Below are 24846 nucleotides of genomic sequence, written 5' to 3' on the forward strand. Positions count from 1 at the left end.
ATCTCTACCCATGTCAACATGGGCCTAACTTTCCTAATCTATAAAATGAGGCTTAGGCTCAGATGATCTCTAATGTCCTTTGAAGTTCTAAATCTATGATCCCATAAGACAAAAACAAGTCTTACAGAATCTTGAAAAAAATTTCCCCTGTCCTCCCTATTACTCCCTGTAGGAAGAAAAAAATATCTAAGTGATTATCAGAAAGGAAGGAGATACAGGAAAGAGTATGGCTCCAGGGAAGGGAGAAAAGGAGTCAGTCTTCTCACTAAGGTGGAAGTGGAGATCTTCTGTAGATAAAGTACCAGGCCTGGAGTTAGGAAGATGAGTCTTCCTGAGTTCAAGCTGGTAACATACTTACTAGTCTTGTGATGCCAATCAAGTCATTGAAATCTCAGTTTCCTCATCTATAAAATGAGCTGGAGAAGGGAAATGGCAAATCTCTCAAGTATCTTTGACAAGAAAACCCAAATTGGGTCATGATTGAGCAACAACAATAAGATGTCTTCTGCTGAGACACAGAGAGTCAAGATGGAGTTGGGAGTTGGAAAAAAGCATAGGAAGTTTGGGACCACCAATAGGGAAAATGTAATGAGTAATCGAGGAGAGATTAATAAAATAGAGGTTGCTTAGTCCATGGAAAGTACACAGTGATGTCAAAGAATCTTGGTTTGAATCCCACCTCTCATGATTACAACTTATGAGACCTTAGGCAAGTACTTCCTGGGACTCACTATTCTCATGTGTAAAATGAGGTAGTTAGTATTAAATCTCCTCTGAGGTCTTTTCCAGCTCTGCATCCTTAATTCTATGATTACTGTGAAGTAGTAAAAGCCTATTTGGGGTTTGAGGGAGCCTGAATTTGTGGTCAACCCAGTTACTGCAGTTATAATGGTTCTGTAGCTTTCTTTATCAATCTTAGAAATAGGAAAGGAGAAAGCAGATCAAAGCTACAGAGCTGTAAGAACTCTAGAGGCCAGTGGTGTCAAACCAAACTATACCTAAAGATCCCTGTGAGTTACATATTGACTCAGAAAATCACAAATTAACATCATCTATGCTTTATTGCATTTTTGTTTATTTTTTTAAGTGTTTCTTAATTATATTTTAATCTGCTGGATCTCAGACTGCATGTGACCCATGAACATTTGATACTTCTGAAGACAAACTTCATGTTACAGATGAGGAAAAAGCCCCAGAAAGATTAAGTTTTTTGCCCAAGGTCATAGAGGCAATAAGTGGCAGAATTGGAGTTTGGACTTGGGTCCTTTGACTATTGATCTAATACTTTCCCCACTGCACTTCGATGCCTACCTAAGATTATAATGGTCAACTACAATTGAACCAGATCAAGATTATGAGGGTAGAGGCAATTAGGTGGCAAAGTAGATACAGCACTGGACCGGAGTCAGAAAGACCTGACTTCAAATCATACCTCAGATGCTTACTATGACTTTGAACCAGTCACTAAACTGATGTTTGCCTCAGTTTTCTTATCTGTAAAATAAGGATAATAATATTTCTCACCTCACAGGGGTCTAAGATCAAATGAGATAATAGATATAAATCATGTTGCAAACCTTTAATCATTATACAAGTGCTAATTCTTAGTACTAGGAAAATTCATCAGTAAAAAGCTGAATAATGTGGTTAGGATAGGGTGACATACTAGGGGAAAAAGGAGGGATTCAGGGGTTGTAGTGCAATGGTGATAGAGAGAAAGTTCAGGATGAAGAACAATTCATTCCATTTTACAAGTTTGCTTTGAGTTGAGTCTACTGGTTGGCAGAATAGCCTAGATGGTAGACTGCAATCGGAAAAGTCATCCTTAAATATCAAGATCTATTACCTGGAATCATAGAAGCTCAGAGGCTATCTAGTCCATCCCTACAAAGTAAAGCATAAATTCCTTCTATATATAATACTCCCAATACATAGCTATCCGACCTCTGCTTGAAGATTTCCAGTAATGGGAAACTCTTTACTTGCTAAGATAATCAATTCCACTTTGGATAACTCTAATTATTAGATATATTCTCGTATATTTTTGTCAAGTGGTTCTACTTCTGCCTTCTGGTGCCAGACAGAACAAGTCTAATCCCACACCTATCTAAAAGACAAGTATTTGAAAATAGTGATTATCTCCTCCATAAGTCTTTTCCAAGCAAAAAAACTCCAGTTCCATAATCTCATTTAATATGGTTTCCAGGACTTCACTATCCTGACCACTCTTCTCTGAACATGTTTCATCTTGTCATTCTTTCTAAAAAATGTAGATACAATATTCTTATTATAGTCAGATGAGTGGAGACAGTAGTGACATCATCTCCCTCTTCTGCAACATCTATTGCTATTAATAACGCTTAAGATCAAATTTCTTTGGGGGTTGCCATATCATTCTGTTGGAATATGTTGAAATGATAATCCACCAAAATGTTGAAGTCTTTTTTACATGAACTCTCTTCTAGATACATCAGTATCATCTTTTACTTGGGCAGTTGTCCTTTTCTTTTTTTAAATCTGAAGGATTTTGCATTTCACCCTATTAAAATTGTTCTTGTTAAAGAGTCAGCCCATTGTTCCAGTCTGTCCATTTCTTTCATATCCCAGTTCTGACATCCAGCATATCAACTATCTCTCTCAGCTTCATGCCATCCAAAAATATGCTAAGTATTCCTTTTGTCCCTACATCTAAGTCATCCTAGTTACTTGACCCTGACAAATGGTCATCCATCCATCAGAAACTGACATGCAGCACTGTCAAAAGTAGATTGTACATTCCATCTGGTCTCCCCACTTGTTGAGTCTCATTCACACCAAAAATGGTATTCCAGAAAATTCAGAGGAGTGGGTTTGATATGAATGGATTAAGGAGAAGAATTCAGAATCACCAGGATTCTCTTATTAGTCTTCAGAATAGTCCCTTTCCCATTCGTTAATCTGTGGAGGGCAAGAACCATTTCCTTTCAGTTTTGTATCCCTAGTACCTTGTACAGTGCCTGGCACATAGTAAGCATTTAATAAAGTTTGTTTTGACTGATTGCTCTTCCATGTCCAAAACCCTTAAGTTCAGTAATGGCTTCCTTTTTTCTGGACTCCAGACTTCTCATCATTTTGATAACCACTCTAAGTTTAAGCCAGAAGGGAGAAGAGGCTAGTGCTGGAAGGTTTTTATTTTCCTTTGAGGATTACCTTAATTATGCAACCACTATGTTGTTTATCTCCAAGGAGACAAATTTGCTCTGTAGACTTTTGCCATTCATGTTCTCAGGAAAGATTCAAGTCCCATTTTACTAAGGTGGAAGATGCTTTGGGAAACAGTGAAAAAGCTAGGAGGCTGATTCCTCCATATTCCAAGACTTGTGCTATTTTTTTTTTAATCCAGGACCTATAATTTGAACAATATAAGGAACTCCAAGTACAACTCCCTCCAATAATGTACTACAAAAATTCATCTGCACCTTTTAGTCTTAGAGAGCTGGCTGAGGTCCTAAAAAATCAAGTGACTTGTTCAGGATCACACTGTTACTCATGATTTGAAAGTAAGTCTTCCTGATTCTGAAGCCATTCATTTCTCTATTTGCTATTCTGTACTGTCTCCCCTTGGTAGTTAGAAATTTCCAAATATATTTTGCTTGGAACCTCTTCTACTATGTATTTTCAGGGCTTCCTGCATGTTGAATCTTCAGTTTGCCTTTTCTCTTTTTCCTACTTCCAAGATATGCACCCCACCCAATGCACATACTTGAAATAAGAATCAAGATATTTACATTAGTCCCAAATCATCACTTCCCCTTAGAAATTCTCTCAGCTTCTAGTCTATATATCTTCTACTTAGTCCTAGCCTGCCTTTTTTCATCCTTGAGAAATTGTCCATGATTTACAAGGAAAAAGGAAAAAAAATCTGTTCTTGGCCCCACTCCCCTGCTTCACCACACATAGATTTCAGCTCTGCTGCTGCTTCTAGTCTTCTAACTCAGACTCAGGATGATGAAACCAGCATTTGGAAATTGCACAAATTAAATGGTCCAAAAGGGAGGGAAGGAGTTTGGGGATGAACTTTCTCTGTAACACACAGGCAAAACCACCAGGAACTATGCTGGCCTTTTAATGAAGAATCCTTTCCAATCACAGTAAACATGCCAGATATAGGCAGCTCTAGTGGGGCTGCAAGACACCTGGAGATTAATTAGGAAGCCAGTCCTTTAATGAAGCATCCCAGAGTAACCAACCAGGAAGCAGTTGCTGAGAGAGACTAGAAGGTTTTAGAATTGCAGAGCTGAAAGGGACCACCAGGAAAATAAGGTAATATGGTAGAAAGAGAGCTAGATGTGGAGTCAGAGGACCCAGATTTGTTTACCACCTACATGGCCTTGGATAAGTCACTTCTTTTGTAAAATGATCCTGTAAATTATATAATCATAGGTCTAGAACTAGAAGAAACCTCATAGATGATCTAGTCCAATCTCCTAATTTTTTTACAAATGAGGGAATTGAGGCCCACATAGATGAAATAACCTGTCCAAGGTTAAAATGGCATTAAATTTTAGAGGTGAGATTTGATCCCAGCCTCTCTGACTCCAAGGATAGTGTCTTTCCCATCATACTAAGCCTTTGACAACTTTCAACAAGCATGTTTACACTCTCTAAGAGATCCATACTCCAGAATTTATGAGGTTGCAGACCCTCAGTTTTTACTGTCCCCAGACCCTATCTGGGATACTCAGATCCCCCCCAGCCTTCAAAATGTAAGCAAAACAAAATACAAACATGTATCCTTAATATGATTAAGATTTGTACATAATGAATTGAGGACTATATTAGGTATTAGGGGAGATACCCAATATCTCCTAAATAAATCATAAGATCCTAAGACTTAGAAGGGACTGCAGAGGACATCTAGACCAAACCTCTCCCCTAAGACATAGCACCTGCCCTTACAGAGATTTTAGAAGTACAAACCATGCTCAGGGAACAGTAATACAAAATAATACACTATTAAAGTGTATTGAAGAAATGTTATTACATGACCCAGGGGCAGATCAAGAAGAATTCTGCAGCAATGAGTAATTGAAGAGGAAAGAAGCATCACATAAGCAAATGGTCTAATATTCAGTAGTTTGGAGTTATTCTTTCTCTTAATCAATCTATTTTCCCATCTATTATCTATCTCTATCATCTGTCTCTCTATTATCTCCCTTTATCACCTATCTCTATCATCTATCTCTATTATCTATTTATCTGACTAGGAGTCTAAAGAGATGGACCTTTTTATCAGAGCTGTTAATAAGATGGCTTAAAAAAAGGAAATAAAATGCCTGGAAATTAATTTCAAACAAAATATCAGAGTCTACTGATAAAATAACAAAGTCCCTCTTTTGGAGGTATCTCTTAAACTTTCCCATTCAAAAGGAATTGCTGCTTTCTAAATGCTATTTTAGGACCAGCCAGGACTAAAAGATCTTTAAGAAAGCATTTCAGAAGGGGCAGCTAGGTGGCTCAGTGAGTTGAGATCCAGACTTAAAGATGGGAGGTCCTAGGTTCAAATCTGCCCTCAGACACTTTCTAAGTGTGTGACTCTGGGCAAGCCACTTAACCCTAATTGCCTAACCCTTACTACTCTTCAACTTTGGGACTACTACACGGTATTTATTCTAAGACAGAAGGCAGGGTGGTGGTGGTGGTTGTTTTAAAGAAAAGAAAAATGAAAACATTTCAGAATTTAGAAGCATGATCCCAAAAGCAATTAAAATGTCCATCTCCTTGAACCCACTGTAAAGCAAACACCCCTAAGGTAGCCAAAAGCAGACAGGAGGTTCCCATCAACACCATGATATACATAAAATTTTCTAGTAATAAAAGCCTAGAAATAGAAGCAAAACAGATTCCCATTAATTGTGTAATAGCTAAATAAATTTTGATACATGAATATAACAGAATATTATCATACCATGCCCCCCAAATTACTAAGTGTTCAGAATAACATGGGAAGTCTTGTATAAACTGGAAAAAGTAAACCACCATTAAAACAATATACACAATGATTACAGCAATTGTAAATGATAAAATATGAAACTGAGAACCCCACAATTATAACAAAGAAACTTGGCCTTGGAGAACAGTTGAAAAAACGTTTCTCCCTTCTTTGTAGAAATGACAGACTAGGGGTGTGGAACACTTCATACAAATCAAGTTCATTTGATGTTTTGGTTTTGTTAAACCACTCCCCCCCAAAAAAGAAAATTAAAAAGCAAACACTTTTTCCTAAGGGATGGCATTTGGGCATAGGAAAAATGGATATATGAGATATTAAGGTGATTTAAAAAAATATTATCAATTAAAACATTTTAAGTAATTCCCTCAAGACTCAGAATTTGCAAGAAGCTTATAGGGTAAAAATAACTTGAGATTATCTAATCTAATATCCTTATTTTGTAGACAAAGAGATTAAATGAGATCTATAGAAAGTAAAGGGACTTGTCCAGTACTACCCAGCAAATAAGTAGCTGAAGCTAGTTAGAGACTAAATCAGAATTTAAAAGCTGATCCTCTGACTCCATATTTCTGTTATCCCACAATAGTTTTCTGAAACTTGCTTTACAGAGCTAATGACCAGTGGTCCCAATATATTCATAACCTAGAACCATCTACTGAGTCAAGACCTGCCATATCAGAAGAGCTATACTCCAAGTTCTTAGTAATATTTGGTATTACAGTTTTAAAAGGGGATGGAGAGGGATCAGAAAATAGGATGGCACAGGATACTGGGGGGGGGGAAGCTAAGGTCATGGAGTTCCCTGAAAATAGGATCACAGGATTAAAAACATAAATCTGGAAGAGTATTTAAATGCCATCTAGTCTATTTTATAGACCCTTTTTGCAGATGAGAAAACAGAGACTCAGAGACATTGGGACTTTCCCAATATCATATAGCAGTAGAGTATTGGGAGTCCAAGATCTCTAATTCCAAATCCAAAACTTTTCCAGCAAGCATTGAATGAGAGTAGTGAGATGTCTCACAACAATAATATAACAATAATAGTAACTAACATCTATATAGCACTTTAAGATTACAAGGCCCTTTTTAAAAGTACTTCTTTTGATCTTCGCAACATTATGCTATCATTACCTTTTACCACAATTCTTGGGGAAGCTAGAGAGTTCAAGGAAGATAGGTGACTCAATGGATAAAGCCCTGGAACTAGAGTCAGGAAGGCCTGTGTTCATACCAGCCTCTAACACTTACTAGCTGTGACACCTTGGGTAAGTCACTTAACTTCTGTTTTCCTTAATTCATTGGAGAAAGAAATGGCAAAGCACTCCAATAGTATTCTCCATGGAGTCATGCAGAGTCAAATATGACTCAGTGACAATACCACATAACTTTTACCTATTGTATTTCCTATTATGAGCTATTACATACCCATTATAACCTATTGTGCTATTATTACTTATTATATAGCTATTATATTTCCTATCATTACCTTTTATATTATTTAATGTAACCTATTACATGACCCATAATATATCTATTATGATCTTTTAGTAATACTACTATTAGGCTCTTATTGCAATTACTATGCTGTTATTTATTATTACCCATTATATGCTTATTATATTGCCTATCCCGTCCTATTGTGCTATTATCCTATTGTTATAAGCCTATTATATTACCTATTAATACCAGTAATAATAGGATCTATTGTTAATGAGGTAATAACCCCTATTATTAATAGAAGGCAGTAATAGTGTCTATTAAAAGAAGTATTACCATTAAAATAGGAGCTAAGGTGAGGTCAATGAGATTAAGGGATTTGCTCTAGGCCAGACAGCTAGTAAGTATCTGAACAAGTTTTGAACTCAGGTCTTTCTGACTCCAAATCTATTGCTCTACTGACTACACCATCTAGCTACAAATCAAGGAAAAGGGGAAAACTCAGAAATGAAAGAAAGCTAAAAGGAGACCATTTTCCTCTGGATGAAGCCATCCTCTAAGCCAGGAGAGCTCCCATTGTCAATTTCATGGTGCCATTGCCACAGCCAGGAGCCTGGATCCCTTCCCTTGGACCATTTATCAAACCAACAGAGGGGAAAATCCCCCATTGAAGACCAGCTTCCATTCAAGATATAGAACACATTGCTCTTATCCTGACCCATGGCCCCTGTGGCATTTCAATTCCAACTTAGAAAAGATGTCAAGGGGTCAATCATCTTCCTCTCCAGCTGATCTGTGCCTGCCACCCACACATGTGGAAAGAAAGCTGTGTCTGGGGTGTGAGACTGCCAGTGGCAGCTTTAGCTTTTATCTTTCTATTAATGTTCTACTGCCAGCTTTCTAGGTAGGTGGAAAACACCATTACTTGGTATTTATAGAGCTACTTCCCTCCTGGGAGACAAGAGAACTTCAACAATGAGATTGCAGCCATCCTCACACTTTCAGAAAAGGAAAGGGAAAGGGGTTGTGTTCTTTCTTGCCTCTTGATGAAACTGGAGCCATTTCAGCAAAATTGATTCCCTCAAGTTTTTAAGACCTGTTAACCCCAAAGCCCTGGAAGCTAATGTGTTTCCCCTCACCTGAGCTCTTCAAGGAAAGGTTTGAGTGACCCAACTTAATGAGAGGGGACAACGTCCTACAGAAGGAAAATTCATTTAAGTTTGGAGTAGGCAAGATGGCCTCTGAGCCCCCATCCAACTCTGAAGTTCTTTGATCTCCCATCTGAGGGCTGTGTTTTCTCATCTGGTGCTAATAACTTTAGACACTCAGGATGCCTCTCAGGTTTGACTGGGCAGAAGTAACAAGAGATGCTCAGTACATTTGTTCACATCCTTCTCTCACTCCCCAAGAATCAAAGATGATCATGCCAAGGCAGCTCAACCAGCCAGTGAACCTTTGCTGATAGAGGTAGGCAATGATTGGACTGAGTCACCCAAATTCAAAAGCTGAATGAGCAAACTAGGAAGATTTGCAGTATATATATATATATATATATATATATATATATATATATATATATATATATATGTATGTATGTGTGTATACATACATCAGGTCATCGACCCCTGGTGAACCAGGGCTTTGCTCACCCAGCATGTGAAGACTGCTTCAGCCGAACAGACTGAAGAAACCAACAAGAAGGTTCAACGGCTGAGAGGGCGATGCAGCAAAGCACTGTGGAGTGCTTAGGACGTGTTGGAGCACAAAGGACAACATGGCCACCCAATGCAGCTGAGGAAGTCTCCAGGTGTAACAACTTTTCGTGCCAATGGACCCAGGCTTCCAATGCCGAGAGAGAGTGAGACTATCTCTGTGCATCGACTCTTCCACTTAAATCTCCTTCACACACAAGTGTCTTTGTGCACATTCATCTATCATAGATGAAAGCGCCCAAAGACAATCGTCATCCTCTGTTACCGAGAGACTACTACTACTATACATATATATTCAGAGAGAAAGGCATACAAATATTTATACACACACACATACAAATACATATGAGAGTCTATTTCCTCATCACTAGAATAAAGGATCTGGCAAAGCTCCTACATTTGATAGGTTTATAAAAACTTTTCCTCAGGACACAAGGTGTAGCATATAAGAGTTCTAGGGGACACTTTTCCTAGTCTTTCTTGATTTTGGAAGACATGGTACAATGGATAGGGCTTTTTCTGTATCCACGGTACCTTACACACAGTGGTACTTAGTAAATGCTTGTTTGATTGGATTAGATGATCCCATGAGTTCTTGAGGCCAAAATTTCTACCACCCAGATGTTATATATATGGCATCTATGTATTATATGTAAGTTATACATATATAAGTCACACATTGGCCTTCCCAGGGTGTTGTCAACCATTTCATATTATTGTGGGCTGTAAGACTACCCATGAGATGCCCTAGGTGTTATGCAGGAATCAGAGCTTAGGCAGAATGGGTTAGCACCATAGGAAGTATGCTAATGACAGAGACACAAAACCAAAATGATATTGCAGAAAGTTTTTTAAAAGGTGGGAGGGGTGAAGAGATTAAAAGTTTGGGGGGATATTGGGAAGCTAAAAGAGGTCATGACTGAAGAAGAGACTTTAGGGAAGAAGATGGAGCCTCCATATGGGCTTCTGCCCCTCGTGGGATACCTAGTGAGGTGAGTAAACAGAAAGACAGAGAAAGAAGGAAGTAATAACAACTCTAAAAGGAAAAATAACTATTTTCCAAAAGTACCTGCTCTGACCCCCTATTTGCTACCTTTCCAAACTGCCTATTTTCCCTACCTTAAAACTTGTTCTCCTTTACATCTCCCCCCCTCTAGTCTAAAGACTCTGCCCTCCCTTCTACACTCCCCTCACTCCAGTCCCTCCTCCCATAAGAAGTAACTACAAGCGTGTTAAAATGTTCTTTCTCCCACAAACCATTAAGCTGTCAAACTGAGGTGGAGAACAAACCCAGCGAGAGCTCGAGGATGGAATGCTAATGGCAAATATGGCAATTATTCTTTCTGCTCTGGACAATTCCTGCATCAACTTTATTGGCCCCAGGTTATATTTTGTGATCTTTGGATGCTGATGGAAGAGACATAGCTTGATATGGGAAATCACCAGGAAGATTAGGTCTTGATAGAGACATAGAGGCAGATAGCAGAGGAGTGGGGTTTTTTCTCTTTCTTAAACATCCACACAGGTGACATGTAATGGTTTCTAGGTATAACTACCACCACCCCCATCCAGAGGAAAAGAAAAAGGAATAAAACTTTCCATAAATACCTTGCCCACGTCAGTAGAATAGCTAGCTATATTACACACTTGAGTACCATTTTCGAGGACACTTTAAATAGAGCATTGGTCGTTGTTTCCAATTTACCGTGTGAAGAACTGCTGCTGAGGAAGGTAAGGGTGATAAGGTGCGAGGACAGGTTCACAGCTTTGATCTATGGACCTGCTCAGACTTTTGAACTGATCCACCAGCATTCAGGAAGTTTGGACCCAAAAGACATAAGACTTCTTTCAGGGTTCCTTCTTCTTTTTTATTTTGGTCATCAAACAGCAATGTGGTAACAATTAATTCTTCCCTCTGCCTCCTCTGTAAAACCAAAGAGCCATGAGTTCAGATATATGGGAATGCTGTTATAATGATGGTACAAAATGGAGGTTTTGCCATTTATCGAGAGCCTTAACCCCACCAAAAAAATAAAATGTGATACAGTTGGATTTCCCACTAAATCTGGCTTGACCGTAACATTTTCTCATCTATCTCATCTGGTCACAGAATCATAGAGGTTTAGAGCTGGAAAGGATTTTGGAGGTCACTTAATGCAATTCTCTCATTTTACAGATGAGGAAACTGAAATCCAGACATGGAGAGAAATAATCTGTCTATGAGCATAGGAGGGATTTGAACCCAGGTCCACTGACTCCCAAAGCCAATGCCTTTTCTACCCAATCCTTACATAGTTTAGGATAGTGGGTATCTGACTACCTTCTACCCTATCTCATTTGGGATGCTAACCCTCAATTTTCAGGCCTTAATGAGATGGGTTAAATCTTAGAATTGTCTTAGAATTGCAGAGGGAAAGGAAAATATCATTCCTAGATATCATACCTGTAGGGTAACTAGATGCAACTCTTTATGGTGGTCTCCTTTGAGCCTCAGATTCCATAAACACCAAGAATTTGGAAGCTAAAATAGAGAGAAGATTGATATGCCTCCTCCATTTTCCATTGGTTCATACCCAAACCTCTCCCTCCCTTTCTTAGTGCCTAAATATTATCATTGTAATCTTAAAAATAAGGGCTTACAATTGTATAGTTCTTTCATGTACATGATCTCATTTGATCCTCTAAGTGAACATGTGAAGTTGATAATACAAGAATCTTTCTTAATTTACTTATGAGAAAACTGAGGATCAGAGAAATGAAATTCATTTCCATGGAATTCAATAAGATTTCTTAAGCACTAAAAAAAAAGAAAGTATATTGATATATGTCCTCTGGCCAAAATAAACAATAATAACTGTAGAGTAATTATAAGAACAATGGGAGGCAGTATGGTTTAGTAGACAGAAAGCCAATCTGAGTCAGGAAGATTTGGAATTGAGTTCCTCTGGTATATGAAGAAAGGACTCCACTAAGGCTTTGTCCTAGTCCCTCTTCTCTTTTTACTCTTTATTATCTCACTTGGGGAACCCATCAGCTCCCACTGGGTTAAATTATTATCTCTATGCTGATAATTCCCAAATCTCTACATCCAGCCCTAGCCTCTCTCCTGAACTATAATCCCACATCACCAAATATCTTTGGGAAATTTCAAACAAGATGTCCCATGGCATCTCAAACTCAAGATATTCCAAACAGAACACATTATCTTTTTGCCCAAATTTGTTGCAAATTTCTCTACTCCTGTCAAAATCAACATCATTATCTTCCCAGTCACTCAGCCCTCAAACTGCAATGTTATATTTGACTCAACTCTCCTTTATCCTATCTATCCAATCTGATTTCTGTTGTCAGTACATCTCTCATATACCTCTCTTTATCTCTACTCACCCAGCCACTGTCCTACTTTAGGTCCTTATTACCTTCTACCTGGACAATTGCAAAAGTCTCTGTGACTCAGGTCTCTTCTTACTTCAATCCATCCTCTACTCAGCTGCTGAGATGATTTTTTTCTAAAGTATCAATCTGATCACGTCACTTTCCTGCTCAATGGACTCCAGTGGCTCCCTATTTCCTCTAGGATCCATTATGAAGTCCTCTCTTTAGTATTTAAAGCCCTTCACAACCTGGCTCCACAAAACATTTCTTGATTTATACCTTAATCTCTTCTAGGAATTCTACAGTCCTGTTATTCTGAATTTTACTACTGTCTATTCCTCAAACAAAATATTCCATATCCCATATTGATGCTTAGGCACTGCTTACACCCTCCCCATATTTTGGAATGTTTTCCCTCCTTATCTCCACCTCTTAGCTTCCCAGGCTTTCCTGCATGACAAAGCTACAATCCTACCTTCTGGAAGAAGCCTTTCCTAGTCATCCATTCCCCACCCACAAGCTATTAATGAATTCTTCTTTGAGATCATTCCTGTATCTGGTAGGCACCTAGTTATTTATACGTTGTCTCCCCCATTAGAATGTGAATTTCTTGAGGGTAAGGGTTGTTTTTCCCTTTCTTAGTATATTCAATGTTTACTTAGTATAGTGCCTGGCCCACAGTCAGCAATAAATACATGTTTATTGATTGCCAACCCCTTAGTGCCCCCAGACAACCCTTAAGTCTAAGTGTAAATTGCTGAATTATTGCCCTCTATCAAGGTTGATGGAGCAGTAAGTAGTCTTTCTTTAAATTGAGTCAAAATCAGACTCTATAATTTTTACTCATCAACCCAAGATCTGCCCTCTGGAATCAAACAGAATCTTTCATGTGTCATCCCTTTACATATATATATATATATATATATATATATATATATATATATACATATATATATATATTCCAAGACTGACTCTTTTTATCATTGTGATTTTTTTAAAGATAAGGACTACAATTAATTCAGGAGGCACACTTTGAAGTGCTCTCATTATCTTCTGGACATGCTATTTGTCAATTTTCCTTCCAAAATGTGGTATCCACAAGAAGGTATAGTTCTCCAGATAGTTTCTCACCACCAACAGTTCTGTGGGGACCCTCACCTGTCTCACCTTGGACAATAATTTTCTGTTAATACAACCTAGGACCACATAAGCTCTTTGGTCCGGCATAGTATACTGCTGACACTGTAAGCTAAAAGTCCACAGGGGACTCTTAGATTTTTCCCTATTAACTACTTTTAAGCATGTGTTACCCATTTAGTACTTGTCACATTTTTTTTTAATCCTTACCTTCTGGTATAAAATTAATACAAGTAGCAGTTCCCAGGCAGAAGAGTGGTAAAAGCTGGGCAACTGGGGTTAAGAAACTTGCCCAAGGTCTCATGGCTAGGAAATATCTGAGGTCAAATTTGTACTGAGATCCTCCAGACCAGGCACTATGCTACCCAGCTATCCTGTGACATTTATTTTTTAACCAATGCAGAACTTTACATTTATTTGCAAGCAAATTCGAATCCCATTTCTCAAGTAAAATGTTCTTCATGGTTTTCTCTGATCAAATCATTAATAAGATAGGACTCAGCAATTTCTGCTCTCACACACATAAATAACTCCATTTTAGGGGATAAAGAAAACAAATATATTCTCAGGAACATTTTCAGAATCTTATTCCAACTTGGAGGAGGAATAGGGATGTCTCCTCTGGGCATCTGTCATTGATAAGTAATTGGCTTATGTGTACTCAGTCTCTCATTAGGAATGATTTTTGTGGTTTGGCTACCCGGGGTCAGCTAGAAAGTGGTGCTTTATGGAAAGAATGCCAAGTATCTATCTAGGTGTGTTGGCAGGACACCAAGTTTGGGGTTTGGCACTTGTCATTCTACCCAATAGATCCTGCTCTATAATAAGCACCCCAAGTAGTTTAATACAGAATGATGAAGATGATAATAACTAGAGAGAGTTTACCTAGCACTTCATTGATTATTTCATTTGAGCCTTTCAATAACCCAATTATCTCCCTCTCATGATGGAGGAAATTGAGGTTTAAAAAGGTTAAGTCATTTGTCCATGGTCCTGAGGTTATTAAGTGTCAGAGGTGGGACTTGAACTCAGGTCTCTCTCGCTTGTTCCCAAGTTCACCATTCTCATCAATCTACACCATACTTCCAACCACAAAAAGAGAAGAGGGATGTGAGTCTGTGTGAGGACAAAACAATTTTGTTTTTTTGGGATGGCCAACACATTCAGAAATGAAGCAACTGAAGCAGGTAGAATGAGCTCAAAAGAGGAGTTCCTTGTTTTGAGGGGGAAAGCTGTGTAAAGGCAGAGACTCTGCTCAAAGAACTTGACTGTGAGAGCTGTGATGTCTGCCAAATTCAGGAGAAGAGCTCCCAGGCTCCCTTTTATTAATAACCAAGGTGCTCAGGGCACTGTATCAGAAGTCAAATGGTTCTACATGTAGAGAATGGTAGAATAGTAGGAAGCGATCACGCTGACAACAAGGGGTAACGAGTAGACTATTTAATAAGAGCTGGGCAAAGCCCCTTTCTGAGAATCTCATTTGATCTCCACAACAGTCCTTTGCTGCAAGTACTACAGGTATTGTTGTTCCCATTTTGTAGTTGAGGAAACTGAGACTTGGTGAATTGCCCTGCCCACAGCCACTCAACTAGTGTCAGAAGCAGGATTTGAAACCAGGACTCCCTGCTTTCAAGCCCAGCATTTTGTCCTCCAAGTCGGGATGCCCTCTAAAATCCCTTCTTGCATGCTGCTGAAAGATGGAAAATGACCTTAAATGGCATGCTCACAGGCTTTGACGTGATTCTCTAATGATAAGCTTGTGCATGAGAAAAATCTTCTAAAACCTGACTTGGAAAAGCTTGACTGATCTTTTGGGGGTGCCTTTTCCCATCATTGTCCATTTGTGTTTTCAAGAGCTTTTTTTGCTCAGATATACCACGACTGGTGGGCTTGTAAGCAGGGAGATGCTATCTTTTACAGGGAATTGACTTCATTTCTGCCTGGGGACTTAAAGGGATTGAAGTATGATCTCCTGAAAGATGACCCTCTCTGTCATGCCATATGTACTTTACTTGACTGTGTATCTTACACAGCGACTACATGTCCACATCAGCTTGTTTGTCTATCCAGAGATAGATAGTCTTGAAAAATTCCATAACATTAAGGATTTCACTGGGGTCAAGACTAGCAACATAAAGCAAACTCACCCTGCTCCTACGGTGTTTGTGAATTTCTCTGGCTAAAACCAAAATTATTGCCTCAATGCCAGACTTTGGGTGACAAGCCTCTCTGACCTGGGCCAGGCTGATCTTTAAATGACATGCAAAGTCTGTTGCCAGATTTGTACTCTACACATTTCCAGCATGACAAGACCTTGCTGTTCATTGGTATGACCAACCTTATTACATTATCGAATGGTGCTTTGCCCATGGCTAGTTGTTGTCAAGTCATTTTCAGCTGAATCTGATTCTACATGACTCCATTTGGTGTTTTCTTGGCAAAGATCCTGGAGTGGCTTGCCATTTCCTTCTCTGAGTCATTTTACAGATGAGAAACGGAGGCAAACAGGGTTCAGTGACTTGCCCACAGTCACCCAGCTAATATCTGAGGCTGGATTTGAACTCATGAAATTTATCATTTCTGAATGCAGGTCCAGCACTCTATTCACTGCACCACTTAGTTACCTGCACGGGTGTATTTACACACATGCACCCTGAAGAAATTAATATAATTTCTTCCATAGAGATCTCCACCAGCACAGATCCCCACCCACTTATCACCTAGTAAAAACATCCTCTGAAGTTTCCTGAGGTAGCCAGACATTAAATGATCTGCCCAGGCTCACATAGCTCATGAGTGTCAGCATCAGGATTTGCACCCATATCTTGCCTCCAAATCCTACACCTTCTGATATTGCCTCTCTATATGATTTACACGCAGAGAGAATATGTATTTCCTCTTTTCTATTCCATTAATATCTGTGTCAAAAGTTAGCTACCTGTGAAGACATCATTTCTGCTTTCATTACAGGGGGCTGCGAGATGATCTCAGAAAGTAAAATGGTCCATCAGGGGGAACTACATAATTCCATCAATAAATGATGGGGTTTGACAGCTAAGTGATCTATAACTCATGTTCCACCATAAATAGTAGCAAACACCCAGGTGAAACCCATTCCATCAGACTGTTTATAATCTGGGCACCCCCTCTTCCTTTATTCTTAATTGTCAGTAGCAAATCAGGAGGCTGGAAAGGAAGCAAACACACATCTTCTGACAGCACTTCTCTCTCCTCCATCAGTACCAAGACTCAGGAGGAGTCCTGTTCCTACCCTCCCGTGCCACTGAAAAGTCTGTTTCACAACTTATTCCTCTGGATCAGAGGTTCTGGACCTGGGGTCTGTGACACACTCTCTCTTTCTTTCTTTCTTTCTTGCTTTCCCACCATCTTAGAATGTTTATAATGGTTCCAAAGCAGAAGGGTGGTAAGGGTTAGGCAATTGGAGTTAAATGACTTGCCCAGGGTCTTTCAGCTAGAAAATGCCTTAGATCACATTTGAACTCAGGATCTATGGCCTCTAGGCATGGCTCTCATTCCACTGGGCCACCTAGCTGCCACCTATGAAGTAATTTCCTTAAATATTTTGAAAATTCTATTTCAATACAAACTGGCTTCTTTTAGAAACCTATGGGTTAGGTGGTTTGGTTTGGTTTACTAGAACTGGACAGATGTGTTCTCAAGAAGTCCCAATCTATTCAAAACAAGACAAGAAAAAAGAACCCAATTTACACTGGATTGATGCACAATGTTCAAAAAACTTTATCAGTGACATTTTTAAAAAAAGGAATAACAACCTAATTAAAAAATAAAAGCCTTACCTTCCATCTTAGAATCAATACTGGGTATTGGTTCCAAGGCAGAATAATGGTAAGGGCTAGACAATGGGGGTTAAGTGACTTGCCCAGGATCACACAGCTAGGAAGTATCTGAGACCAGATTTTAACCTGGAACCTCCTGTCTCTAGACCTGGCTCTCAATCCACTGAGCTACCCAGCTGCCCCCTGGAACCTAACCTTTAAAATGCATATAAGCAAGGCAGCTAGGTGGTTCAGTGGATAGAAAGCCAAGCCTGGAGAAAGGAGGTCCTGGGTTTAAATCTGGCCTCAGACAGCCCCTAGCCATGTGATCCTGGGCAAGTCACTTAACTACTGCCTAGTCCTTACTGCTCTTCTGCCTTGGAAATGATATACAGTATTGATTCTTGGAAGAAAGGAAGGCAGGAAGTAAGGAAGGCAGGAAGGAGGAAAGAGAGAGAAATGGAAAGAGAGGGGGGAGAGGGGGAGAAAAGAAAGGAGGTGGGAGGAGTGAGCAGGGGGAGAGAGAAAGGGGAGAGAAAGTGGGGGGAAAGAAAGGGGGGAGAGGGAGTAGAGAGAAGGAGGGGAAGAGAGAGAGAAAAAGAAAGGAGGAGAGAGAGAGAGAGAGAGAGAGAGAGAGAGAGAGAGAGAGAGATAGAGAGAGAGAGAGAGAGAGAGAGAGAGAGAGAGAGAGAGAGAGAGAGAGAGAGAGAAGGAAGAAGATGGGTATAAGTTTTATATATGTTCAGGGGTAAAACAACCACATCCAGACTACAATAAATAGTGGCCAAAGTCTGGGACCTGCAGCTGCTGCTCCCCTGGTACCCCAGGCTGCAGGAGCAGGGTGACTGGACCCACAATCTGTCTGGACCTTTGGAACCAGAGGCCACAACAGCAGAAGGGGGGGGGGAGTGGACCAGCCTTTCCCTGCCCACAGCCCCTGCTGCCCAAAAAACATACAATAAATCCCACACTTTACCTTGACAAAGACCTGAAATTTGCTTATGGAAACAGGCCTTGGCAAGGTTGCAGCTCGTGAGTTATTGCTTACGGTGTCATTTTCTGAGTTCTCTTACTGTTTTATGCCCCAAATGTCCCTAATGTATCAACCAATCCTGTTTCCAAACCGCGTGGAATAGCAGGCCAGCGTCTCCCGTCCCCCTTCCTGCGTGTGATGCCTTTCTCTGTGTCCTCGCCTGGCACATGAATGAATGCTTGTCAACTTGCCTTAAGCCCTTCTTCTGTGAAGGGGCCCATAGGCTCCCCCAGACTGCTGGAGGGGTCCAGGACACAGAAAAGGCTACTGCAAAGGCTCCTTGTCCGCTCAGAACCAGCTATTGGTGAGGAGGAGCTGGAAATTCACAGCGGGCTGCATATTGAGATATTTGAGACCCATTTAGCCTCAGGGAAATGAGGCTGGAAGATCTCATCTGTCAGAGGAAACCCTGTGCCGTAGTGACAAGAGACCCGGTCATCGCCCTTTGGGAGGAGGGGGTGGAAGAGGGAGTCAGGCTTCTTATCGACAAAAGGAGCAAGTTCAACCAAGTTTAAGTCCCCTTCCAGTTCAAGGACTCCATGCCTAGAACGTACAAATCAGAGAAGAAAATAAGGTGAGGAGGGTCAGTGTACCCCCTAAGCTCTCCAAAACATTTTTAAAAACCCAAACATGACCCTCTGTATTAAAAATCAATACTTGGGATCAGTAAGGGCTAGACAATCGGGGTTAAGTGACCTGGCCAGGGTCACACAGCTAGGAAGTGTCCAACTCGCTGCACCTCATCCCCCCAAAGGCCTTCTTGAGGACTGTGGAACCTAAGACCAAAGGAGTGAAATGAAGTCAACATGTGCAATTAACAAGCAAACACATTCCTTAGGAGCCCACTATGGGTGAGACAGAATATCCTCGAGGATGGAGAGTTGTGAGAATCAGAAAGATCCAAATGCAAGGCCAGCTTCTGACACACAATGGCTGGGAAACCCCAGGCAAAGCAGGGAACCCCTCTGAACCCCGGGAAACTCTAACAGGCAGAGGAGCTAATGGTGCAGATAAATAGAAATGGTTCCCTACAAGGATGAAATCAGACCCAGGCTAAAAAGTGGATGCGGTACAGCAGTTAGGTATTGGCAATCTTTTTTTTTTAAGGGCTGTTTCTGCCTTAAAGGAGTGTGGATTCTACTGGGGCCATCCGACAAAAATATACACATTCACATACATTTATTATACATATACACACACGTTGCCATATTTTATAACAAAGTTGCTATACTTTATGTATACATGTATAAAATATACATCCTTAAATACATAAAATAATTTCATTTTATAGATGTATCCATTCAATGTATATCTATAAAGTCTAGTCATTTCCTATATATATCCAATGTTAAAGAACTACAAAAATTCCTATATATATTGTTGTTTGAGTTCAGATATATACATATACACACATACATACTTCTGTATATATATATACATATATATATATATGTATATATGTACATAAAAGCACATGTTTGGCATATAATCAACAATAAACAATCAAACCTAGTAAATGCTAAATAGGACAGTTAGTGGTACAGCCAAGGGAGTACAGAGCTAAAAGTAAGGAGACTCATCTGTAGGAATTCAAATCTGGCCTCACACACTTACTAGCTGAGTGATCCTGGGTAAATCACTTAACCTTATTTGACTCAGTTCCTCATCTGTACAATGAGCTGGAGGAAGAAATGGCAAACCACTCTGTTATTTCTGTCAACAAAAAAAATCCAACCCAAATCTGAGTCACACACACCTGAAACTACAAAAACAATACATTCTTTTTCATTCATTAATGCACTTAAATAAAGGAAGGTGGGATGAAGTTAAAGGAAAGATACAATTAAAATACATTTTAAATTTTTTTTAAGGAGAGAATATTTTCAACTGAGGATGGATCAACCAATTTAATAATTAAGCAATCATCGGCATAGCTAGATAGCACAATAGAGAGCCAGGTTCAGGGACAAGAAGTCCTGGGTTCAAATATGACCTCAGATAATTCCTAGCTGTTTGACCCTGAACAAGTCACTTAACTCCCATTGCCTAGTCTTTACCATTCTTCTGCCTTAGAACAGATACTTAGTATTGATTCTAAGACAGAAGGTAAGATTAAAAAAATAAAATATATTTAATCAATCACTATGTGCTAAGGTACAAATAAAAATTTGCCATCAAGGAACTTATATTCTATTGGGGGAGATGCTATATAGAATTATTTATATATAGAATAAATACTAGGTAGTTTGGAAAAGGAGCAAGAAGGAAATAAGCATTTACTGAGTACCTATTATATGCTAGCAACTGTGCTAAAAACTTTACAAATGTGATTTAATCTTGCAAAGATCAAATGCAACAACTGAGGAGGTGGGTGCTATTATTATTCCCATTTTATTGTTGAAAAAAAAATACAGCAAAGAGAGATTAAGTGACTTTACCAGGATAACACAGCTAGTAAATGTCTGAGGTCAGATTCAAACTCACTTCTTACCTGACTCAAAGCCCACTGCTTTACTCATTATACTACCCGGCTATCTCTAAGGAAGAGTGAAGTAAAGAATCTGAGAGGACAGAAGAAGTTTCTTGAAGAAGGTGAGATTTGAGCTGAATCTTGAAAGAAGTAAAAGATTCTCCAAGGTGGAGGTGAGAAGGGAATATATTTATTTCGGGCATGAGAGATGGTCATTGCAAAGGCATGCAGATAGGAGATGGAATATGTGTTGTGTATGGGGAATGATAAAAAAGACCAATTTAGCTGGACTTGAGAATTCAAGAGGAGGAATTATGTTTTAAAGCTGGAAAGATAGTCTGGAACCATACTGTGGAAGACCTTAAAAACCAAGCAGATCTCCCGGAAACAGATGAAAATCTTAAAATAATTTGCAAAATAATTGTTGAGGCTTCAAGTGATGAGCAGAGACTGAAAGCATTTGTCTCCATCCAGGGAACAATGAATTTTACTCAGTTTGCGAATCATAAGTGTGACTATGGAATGGGACTTGAGCTAGGTATTTCCACAAAGTTATCGGTCACCTTCTGCCCCTTGCCTCTAAGCTGTTGGAGAGGAAACAGTTTACAGAGATCATTACCTACAGGTAATAGGGAAACACCGGAAGTTTACTGAAGAGTAGTCAAACCTGTACTTGAGCAAAAAAAAATCTCTTTGCTAGCTGTGTGGAGGATAGATGAGAGAGAGGAGAGATTTGGGGCAAAGAGACCCATTTGGAAGCTATTGGCCATAATTTAGACAAGAGGTGATGAGGTCCTGAGCTAGAATAATGGTTGTGTGAGTTGGGAGGGAAGGGATGTATGTGAGCAATGTTGTAGAGGTAGAAGGAAAGGGCTTTGGCAGTCGATTGGATATGTTGGGTGAAGGAGAGGGGTCAAAAGAAGTGCCAGTTCTGTGGGGCTGGCAGTGTCCTCACCAGACATAGAGTAGTTTGGGAGAAGGAAGAGTTAAAGATAAGAAGGTATGTGTTGAGCTTGGGAAGTCTATAGTTCCAGTTGGCCAACTGGTTGGTGATAACTGGGCTTCTTGAAGAGGTGGCTGGAACCTGAATGGAGTGGGATGAAAAGGAATAAGCATTTCTTTAGTGCCCACTGTGTCACTACTAAGAACTTTACAAATATTATCTCATTTGACAATATGGATGACCGTTGATACTTGAAGACAGACATGAGGAGAAAACAAATCTCAAGCAATGGAGGTAGATAGCTAAGGTGGATTGTCACATATAGAATATCTGTCAAGTTCAAGGAATGCGTAGTCCAGCTTAGCTGGAACACAAAGTGAGTGACTAAAAGGAGGAATGTCAAACAAGGCTAGAAGGGCAGATTGGAGCCAGGTTGTAGAGGGCTGCACACAACAGACCAAGGAGCTTGGGCTTGATCTTAGAGGCAATAGGGAGCCCAAAGAACTCTCCTAAGTAAGTAGAGGAGTGACAAGGTCAGACCTGGGCCTTAGGGTGCTTATTCTGACAGCTGTGTTAAGGATATGTTGGAGAAAGGAGAGACTGCAGGCAGAAGATACTAATTAGGAGGCAATTGAAATATCCCAGGAGCAAATTGAGGAGAACCTGAACTAAGGGGGTGTTCCAGTGAGTGGGAGAGAAAGGGAGTAGATCCAAGAGATTTGGTTGAAGGGAAATAAATGGAACTTGGAAACTAATTGTCTGAGGTGGAAGTAGAGGAGTGAGAAGAGCCAAAGATGAGTGAAACCATGTTTTTCTAACATTAGCCTCCGATTCATTCTGATTATTTCCTCTGTAAATGCTTGCTTAGGCTCAGTATGCAGTCATCACTCTTTCCAAAAAAAGGGGGCTGGATTCCTATGCCTTTGAGAAAGGGAGATCAATAGTAGCACCTTTTGCTTTGTTTTCTCCAGAGGAAAGGTGAGAACAGACAAGGTGATAAAAAGAACGATTAGCAAAGGAAATCAAGAAAGACAGAAGCAGTGGTGGCTTAGGGAAAGGTTGTCTTATTTGAAGCTACTGTTTAAATATAGCAAAAACAGTCATGCAAAACTCTGTATTGCTAGACCCAAGATCCCAGGAGGTATCTGGGGATTTGCTTAGTGACTGATGGAGCAACCTTGAACTTTTAGAGTTGAGGTAGGGCTATGGGGCAGTTATGACCTGCCAGGCCTGGGAGCTGGGCTTACTGACCTCTGATCTCAGGTAAACTAACCCAGTTTAATCAAAGCTTTTGACAGCCTATATAAAGCAAATATTTGCATTCCTTGAAGTCACATCAGGCTCCAGTTTCCCAGGGACCCTCTGAGATATCAAAATCAGGCTCATGTCCTAATGCTGCTACCACCCTAGGATTCTGGGACTGCCTCCTATTTGTGTAGCCCTCCTCTTTGTGTCTTTGTGATAATAAGGACATTATGATCCTTCTAGAAAGTCTCTGACAGCAACATAAGAGAATCTTAGAATTTCAAAGGCATGATATCCCTGCCTGTTTCTTCTTCTATCTTGGGTACAAGAACCACATATGCATGAAGTTTTGAAAAGGAGAGCCTGGCACAGTGATTGGAAAACTGGATTCAGAGTCAGGGAGACCCAAGTTCAAGTGCTGCCTCTGAAAGATCTGCTGCCTACTGGCCATTGTGACACAGAGCAAGTCATATAATCTTTCATTGTCTCCAGGAAATGCTCAAATTTTTTAAGTCTCAGAACAGTTTATGAGCTGAATTGTTAAAGGAAGTTCTCTCACAAGTAGCTCTTCTGCTCCAGTAAAGTCTCATATCATCACCCTCCCCACCAAAAAAAAGAGGATTTGAAAGTTAGGTTCATAACAGGTTCATGGAGCAGATATAGCACTCAGTGTTTGGAAAAGCAACTGGATTTAGAATCAGAAGGCAGGAGTGTAAATTCCAATGCTGCTACTTAGTAGAGCAGGACTTCTTTCCTTGTGATGACTTTTATTTTTAAGATACTGAAAACTGTATTTCAATAGAATGGAGTGCTTTTATAATCTCATGTATTTTATGCCTTTAAAAATACAGTCCTCAGAAAGAATCCATGACACAAATAACCCATGTACTAGGGTAACTGGGTAAATCATTTCACCTCTCTGGGATTTACCTTCCCCTCATTGGTAAAAATATGCCCCTTCTAGATCCAGGACCTACAATGTTACTTTCTGGAGATATCTTGATTCTAGGTGGTTTTGCCTATCTAGCCCATGACCAGCCCAAGTCCTTCTAGTCTCTTTTCTAGTTCTACTATTTCCAGTTCGGAATCATTTTTCTGATGGATCCCCTCACCACCCAAAGGACACTAGAATGCTAAATATTATCTAGGCCCAGCAGTTTCTTCTCTGTCTTTTAAAACAATGAAATTCACAACTTTACTTCTCTGACTCTCCAAACCGTGTCTTCTTCCAGTCCCAGTCTTCTGGTAAACTATTGCTTCTCATTGTATGGCAGTCTAACTCCTCTTCTCTGGAAGCCTCAATTCCTTTTTTGAGGTATAAGAAGACTAAACAACTATTCTCCCCATCCTAGATTGTCCACAGAATCACTCAGTTCTCATTTCTTGGAATCTCAGGTCTGAAATGGGCTCAATCTATCCATGGACGAGAAACCGCTCAACACCATCCAAACCAACAGACCTCCAATGAATAGGAACCAACACCTTCCAAAGTAGCTTTCTCTTTAGTATCCTTATCATTTTAAATATTTTAAATGGCATTGTTCTGATTATCATTTGGGTTTTAATAAGAATTTTTTTTTGCTTCTCATTATATCATTTTTCAATGTGGGAAACTCCTTTTATTACTACATTCTGTGATATATCTATGACTTACAGTTGCCTCTACCAAAACATATCTCAGCCTATCTAAAGTTAATAAAAA

The 24846-nt window shown here is 39.7% G+C and overlaps 1 protein-coding gene across 3 annotated transcripts in view; it reads right to left on the reverse strand.

Annotated features, from left to right (window-relative positions):
- PLXNA4 (plexin A4) overlaps window positions 1-24846 on the reverse strand; it is a 690148-nt gene that overhangs the window by 623845 nt on the left and 41457 nt on the right. The window contains exons 2-3 of one of the 3 annotated variants that reach the window (XM_056799708.1): window positions 11588-11665; window positions 10850-11068 (exon numbers count right to left, since the gene is read on the reverse strand). The exons of 1 other annotated variant lie outside the window; for it this stretch is intronic. The gene's annotated coding sequence lies outside the window, so the exon portion shown is untranslated. The remainder of the gene's footprint in view (window positions 1-10849; window positions 11069-11587; window positions 11666-24846) is intronic. One more of the 3 variants, XM_056799709.1, reaches the window with a different exon arrangement.

The sequence above is a fragment of the Monodelphis domestica genome, chromosome 5 (genome assembly GCF_027887165.1).
Source record: "Monodelphis domestica isolate mMonDom1 chromosome 5, mMonDom1.pri, whole genome shotgun sequence".
NCBI lineage: Eukaryota > Metazoa > Chordata > Mammalia > Didelphimorphia > Didelphidae > Monodelphis > Monodelphis domestica.